The following is a 7,363-nucleotide window of genomic DNA, read 5'->3' as shown; positions in this document are numbered from 1 at the left end:
TTTCTTGTCCGTGTCTAGATATCTGCTTATCTTGCCATAGTAACCGGAACTAACTTTGACTCCGGTAAGGCACTTAAAGAATTGACCGATCTCAGCCTGACTTAAGGTGAAGCAAGAAGGGGGGCAATGATCCTCTTTCTTTATTTTGTTGCCCTTCTTCTCCCGTGCCTCTGTCTCTGTCTCGTCTGACATTTTACGAGGCGACATGTGCAGATCTTCCCTGATATTCAAATCTTGCAAGTCTTTTATTGCCTTCGGCCCATCCTTGGTCTTATCCGGCATGTTCATCAGTGTTGCGAGCAAGCTCTCAAGGACATTCTTACAGATATGCATTTGATCAAGGCAATGAGGTGTATCGAGTTTGTGCCAGTACTCCAAGTCCCAGAACACAGACCTCGTCTTCCATACCTTCAACAGCGGCTCCGGCGCCTTTCTGATCGTCTTTCCCGGCGTGGGGCACTCCTTCCAGTTTTTCAACAGCTCATCGATTTTGTGTCGACTACAAGGTCTGGGTTTGATCAGACCGAGTTCATCTCCATGGGGTTGTGGTGTTCTTTTTGTCCAGAAGAAGGATGGCACGGACCGACTTTGTGTCGACTACCGTCCATTGAACAAAAAGACAATCAAGAACAAGTATCCACTTCCCAACATCAATGAGCTATTCGAGCAACTCAAAGGTGCTAAAGTATTCTCCAAGCTTGACCTTTGAATGGGTTATCATCAGATTCGCATTCGTGAAGAAGATATTCCCAAGACAGCATTCATAACAAGCTTTGGTTCTTATGAATATAGTGTCATGTCTTTCGGCCTTGTCAATGCCCCTATACCAATGAACTCGTCCTGGTGTATCTCGATGATATCTTGGTCTTCTCCAAGAATAAGAAGGATCATGCCAAACATTTGCAATTGGTGCTCGACAAGCTCAGAGAGTATCAATTCTATGCGAAGTTTTCCAAATGTGAGTTTTGGCTTGATGAAGTTCTTTACCTTGGTCATATCATCTCCGCCAAGGGCATCGCTGTTAATCCCGAGAAGGTTTCTGCAATTGTGAATTGGGAACCTCCTCAGAATGTCAAGCAGCTTCGCAGTTTTCTTGGTCTTGCAAGCTATTGCCGAAGATTCGTCGAGAATTTCCCTAAGATTGCAATGCCTCTTTCCAACCTCCTCCAGAAGCATGTGAAGTATGACTGGACTACTGAGTGTGACGTTGCTTTCAACACTCTCAAAGAGAAACTTGTCACAGCTCCTGTCTTAACTCCTCCTGACGAATCCAAGCCATTTGAAGTTTTCTGTGATGCTTCTCTTCAAGGTCTCGGTGCTGTGTTAATGCAAGAGAAGAAAGTTGTGGCCTATACCTCTCGTCAGTTGAAGCCCAATGAAAAGAACTACCCCACTCACGATCTTGAGTTGGCGGCAGTTGTCCATGCATTAATAACATGGAGACATCTCTTGTTGGGAAGAAAAGTGGACATATTCACCGATCACAAGAGTCTCAAGTACATCTTCACTCAGCCCAACCTCAACCTCAGGAAAACTCGATGGGTCGAAATGATTCAAGAGTACAATCCGAGTATTGAATATACTTCAGGCAAAGCCAATGTCATTGCAGATGCTTTGAGCAGGAAGGCTTATTGCAACAGCTTAATTCTCAAGCCATTCCAACCGGACCTTTGTGAAGCTTCCCGCAAGCTGAATCTCCAAGTTGTTCCTCAATGCTTTCTTGCCAACCGCGTAGTATCTCCTACTTTGGAAGATCAAATTCGTGAGGCACAACTCCTGGATACCATGTTGAAGAAGGTGAAACGTGGTATCGACAAGGGTCTTTCCAAATACAAGTGCTATCGCATTGATGACAGAGACACTTTATTCTTTGAGGACCGGATTGTGGTTCCTAAAGGTGATCTAAGGAAAGTCATTATCAACGAGGCACACAATTCTCTTCTTTCCATTCATCCTGGAAGTACGAAGATGTACCATGACCTCAAGCAGTCGTATTGGTGGACTCGAATGAAGCGAGAAATCGTGCAATTCGTGAATGAATGTGATGTCTGTCGAAGGGTGAAAGCAGAACACCAACGACCAGCTGGTCTCCACCAACCTCTTGCTATCCCGGAATGGAAGTTTGATCATACCGAAATGGACTTCGTGACTGGATTTCCAAAGTCCAAGCGTGGAAATGATGCTATCTTCGTTGTCATTGACAAGCTTTCTAAAGTGGCTCATTTCCTTCCAATCAAAGAATCTATCACAGCAGCTCAGTTGGCAGAGCTATACACCTCCAGGATTGTCTCCTTGCACGGTATTCCACAATTGATTTCTTCATATCGTGGAAGCATCTCCACTTCTATGTTCTGGGACTCCTTCTAGAAGGCCATGGGCACCAACATTCGCTTCAGCACAGCTTTCCATCCTCAAACTAGTGGCCAAGTCGAGCGAGTCAATCAAATCCTTGAAGATATGCTCAGGGCTTGTGTCATCTCTTTTGGTATGAAGTGGGAAGATTGCCTCCCATATGCCGAGTTCTCCTACAACAACAACTTCCAAGCGAGTTCGGGCAAGGCCCCATTCGAGATTCTCTATGGCAGAAAGTGCCGTACTCCTCTCAATTGGTCAGAGACTGGTGAACGCCAACTTCTTGGCAACGACTTAATCACAGAGGCTGAAGAAATGTGTAAAGTCATCCGTGAAAATATCAAAGCCGCGCAATCGCGCCAGAAGAGTTACTATGATAGTAAGCACCGTGATTTGGCTTTCGAGATCGGAGACCATGTCTACCTCCGCGTCTATCGAATGAAAGGCACTCGTCGCTTCGGTATCAAAGGGAAGCTTGCCCCTAGATACGTGGATCCTTTCAAAATCATTGGCAGAAGAGGCGACCTCGCCTAGCAACTTGAGCTTCCCTCCAACTTCGCGAACGTGCACGATGTGTTCCATGTGTCACAGCTCCGCAAGTGCTTCAAGACTCCTGAGCGCACCCTCAACTTCGAAGAGATTGACCTCCAAGAAGATCTGTCTTATCATGAGCACCCCGTTGCTATTCTTGAAGAAACTGAGCTCAAGACTCGCAACAAGTCTATCAAATTCCTGAAAGTGAAGTGGTCGCACCATTCCGACCGAGAAGCCACCTGGGAACGCGAGGACCACCTTCGTTCCGAATATCCGTAGTTCTTTCAGTCCTAGATCTCGGGACGAGATCCTCTCGTAGTGGTGGAGTGTTGTAACACCCCGGATGTAACTTTCCATATTTGTAACTCCAACTCTTGCCATTTTCGGCTATGTGTTATGATATTCCCTCCGTGGTTGGGTTTTGTTTTTCGTTTTGCATTTTTTCATGTCATGCGTCTCATATCATGTCATCATGCGCATCTCTTTTGCATACGTGTTCGTCTCATGCATCCGAGCATTTTCCCCGTTGTCCGTTTTGCAATCCGGCACTCCCACATGCACCGGCACACCCCTCTTGCCTCTTTTCATGAGCGGGTGTTAAACGTCCTCGGAATGGACCGAGGTTTGTCAAGTGGCCTTGGTATACCACCGGTAGACCACCTGTCAAGTTTCGTTCCATTTGGAGGTCGTTTGATGCTCCAACGGTTAACCGGGTAACCGCAAAGTCATTTTGTGTGTTGCAGCAAAACCCCCCTCCAAACAGCCCAATAACCCCTCTAAGTCACCTCCATGCTCTCGGTCCTTCGATCACGATCGTGTGGGCGAAAACCGCACTCTATTTGTAGTCTCCTAGCTCCCTCTACCTATAAATATGTGCATCTCCCCCGAATTCCGGGTCCAAACCCTAGGAGTAAATTGTATAGAAGTACCACAATTGGGGCATTGGAAGCAGATTGGTACCAAGATTGGTAATTTTTACGTGTCAGTACCAACTTTGGGGCGAGGCATTGCAAAAGAGGCTAAAACAGTTGTTTATACGTATTGACACGGAAACTGACCGGTTGGGCCCGCCTGTCGGGTGCTGACATGGCATGTTTTTTGCAAAAAACTCCCTGGAATCTACTCTCTCTCCCCCGAACGCTCTCCCCCTCCTCTGTCTCGATCTCCTCAGAGGCGGCGGGGAGGAGGAGGAGCCGTCGGCGGCGTCGAAGAAGCCGTCGTCCTCACCAAATTCGTGAGGCAGCGGGGAGGAGGAGGAGCCGGCGGCGGCGTCGTAGAAGCTGTCGTCGTCCTCGGCGTTGACGGCGCAGGGGAGCGGGGCCCGAGCCTGCGTGGGCCGGGGGGGGCCTTGGGCCTGTCGACGGAGAGGGAGTCGAGCGGGTGGTGAGGTCGTCGAGGATGTCGCGGATGCTGTCCTCGTCCTTGGCGTCGGGGGAGGAGGAGAGCTTGCAGAGGCGGCGGCGGCCGGCGAGCTTGACCTTGCGGTTGTGGCGCTCGTCCGCGTGCGGTTGCGGCGGCGGGGGGCTAGGGTTTTGGGTGGACGGCGGGGGGCGGGGGCGGCTCTGGGTGAAGCGGGGAGGAGGAGGAGCCGGCGGCGGCGTCGTAGAAGCCGTCGTCCTCGGTGTCACCTCTGCCTTAACCGATCTGAGGAGATCGAGATAGAGGAGGGGGAGAGCGTTCGGGGGTGAGAGAGGAGATTCCAGGGAGTTTTTTGCAAAAAACATGCCATGTCAGCACCTGACAGGCGGGCCCAACCGGTTAGTTTCCGTGTCAATACGTATAAACAGCTGTTTTAGCCTCTTTTGCAACGCCTCGCCCCAAAGTTGGTACTGACACGTAAAAATTACCAATCTTGGTACCAATCTGCTTCCAATGCCCCAATTGTGGTACTTCTATGTAATTTACTCAAACCCTAGCCACCGCTCCCTCCGCGCGCCGGACACGTCCGCCCGGCGCCGGATGAAACGCGCCGCCGCCCCGAATCAGTGGCAAGGCGCCACGTGGCAGCGCCGCCGCCCCACCGCCCGCGGCCCGGCGAGCCCGCGTCCGGCCCCCGCGGCCCGAGCCGCCGCCGCCCGCGCCCGCGTCCCCGCGCCACCTTCTCCCGCGTACCGCGCCGCCGCCCTCGTCCTCCTGCTCGTCCGCCGGCGCCGCGTCCCGAGGCCGCCGTCGCCGACCTCGCCGTCGCTCCCACCGACCGCCGCCGCCCCGACCGCGGGCCCGCTCGCGCGTCCCTCCCGCAGGGGCCGCGCTCACCCGCGCCCTGGGCCGTCGTCCTCGCCCGCCGGCGCCTCCTCTCCCCTCTCCGGCAAGAAATCCGGCGAGCCGCCCGCCTCGGCTTCCGTGCGGACCCCGATCTAGACGAAGGTAGACTTCCCCCCCCCCTCTCGAAATTCCTCCAAGTCCCGAAGTTTTCATATTCTGGAGCCATGTTCATTGCATCATAACTCTTTGCTTACTGCTCCGTTTCGTGCGTGTAATATATCGAAATGTTCGTGTTGAGATGCTCTTCATTTTGTTCCATTCTGCCATGCTCGTTTGAGTCCATCTTGATGCCAAAATCTCTGGTGCAAGAGTGCTATATGATGTTTACTGCTGTTACTTATCAGATCTTGGTGATTTGTTATTTTTGTTGCAATTGATCTGCGCATCTTATGAGTATGAGCTCTACATGTGTTTTGATCTATGCCATGCCATCTTTACAGAGGTGTATGCCGTGTATTTTTGTGATCTATGTGGTGACTAGCACAAGCATGCAAACTAGGCTTCATGATGTTTCTGTTTTCAGGGACTTGGGATTTCACTAAGTCTGTTTCTGCTGTTATTTTGTTGCTATGTATCCATGTGGCTACAGTGAGATCCCTGCTTATTTTGAGTATGTTTAGTAAGGATGTTTTGTAGATATAGTTGTTCTCTATCCATCCATGCCATGGTCACTACGGGACTTTTGTTCTATGCATTTAGTAGATACATGCCATGCCTTGTTTTTCTATGTTAAGTTCCTATAGCATGTTGGTTGCTTACTCTCAACATTGAGACCTGATGCTGTTTCAGCCATGTTCAGTATTTTCTACGCATCAAGTCTGTGAAACTGATATATTTTGCACTTTTACCATGTTTGTTTGAACCTGTTATGGTGTGATCTAGCCATAGCTCAGTGTTCATCTTTTATCAAGCATCTCCTGTAGATTACTGCCATATGCTTTTGTTGCTATGTTGGAGTGTTGTAGCATAGTTACTTGTTGTATTCTAAGTGCTATCATGCTGTTAATCGCAGAATCGTGTCTTTCTTGTTTTGCTTGCCATTTGCAAACCGTGCATCCGTTTCCGGTGATCTCTATATCGATTTTGACCGAAATCATCTAATCTTTCCAGTGGCCTTGGTTTGCGAAGTTACTGCCTTGTTCATCCTTTTTCTTCCGGAGCACGCATACGCATCGCATATCATATCTCGCATATCATGCATGTATTGCATCGTGTTGTTTGTGCATTTCCCGTGATTGATTGTGGTTCCATTGCTTGTGTTCTTGCTGTGGGTAGAGCCGGGAGACGAGTTCGTGAACGAGGAACCTGTTGAGTACGCTTACGAGGATCAAGCTTTCGACAACTCTAAGAACCTTGCAAGCAAGATGACCATACCCTCGAAATCACTTCTATCTTTGCTTTGCTAGTTGTTCGTTCTATTCCTATGTTGCGCTACCTACCACTTTCTATATCATGCCTCCCATATTGCCATGTCAAGCCTCTAACTATCCTTTCCTAGCAAACCGTTGTTTGGCTAAGTTACCGCTTTTGCTCAGCCCTTCTTATAGCGTTGCTAGTTGCAGATGAAGTTGAAGTTGGTTCCATCCTGGGACATGGATATTTTGGAATATCACAATATCTCTTATTTCATTAATGCATCTATATATTTGGTAAAGGGTGAAAGACTCGGCCTTATGCCTGATGTTTTGTTCCACTCTTGCCGCCCTAGTTTCCGTCATACCGGTATTATGTTCCTTGAGTTTGCGTTCCTTACGCGGTTGGGTGATTTTTCGGACCCCCTTGACAGTTCGCCTTGAATAAAACTCCTCCAGCAAGGCCCAACCTTGGTTTTACCATTTGCCACCTAAGCCTTTTTCCCTTGGGTTTTTCGCGAGCCCGAGGGTCATCTTTATTTAAACCCCCGGACCAGTGCTCCTTCGAGTGCTGGCCCAAACTGGGCGATGTCCAGCGCCCCCGGGGCAACCAGGGTCTATGCCAACTCGACGTCTTGCCCATCCGGTGTGCCTTGAGAACGAGATATGTGCAGCTCCTATCGGGATTTGTCGGCACATTCGGGTGGCTTTGCTGGTCTTGTTTTACCATTGTCGAAATGGCTTGTAAACCGGGATTCTGAGACTGATCGGGACTTCCTGGGAGAAGGTTTATCCTTCGTTGACCGTAAGAGCTTATAATGGGCTAAGTTGGGACACCCCTGCAGGGTATTATCTTTTGA

The sequence above is a fragment of the Aegilops tauschii genome, chromosome 2 (assembly GCF_002575655.3).
Source record: "Aegilops tauschii subsp. strangulata cultivar AL8/78 chromosome 2, Aet v6.0, whole genome shotgun sequence".
NCBI classification, from domain to species: Eukaryota; Viridiplantae; Streptophyta; class Magnoliopsida; order Poales; family Poaceae; genus Aegilops; species Aegilops tauschii.
This window is presented reverse-complemented; position numbering follows the sequence as displayed.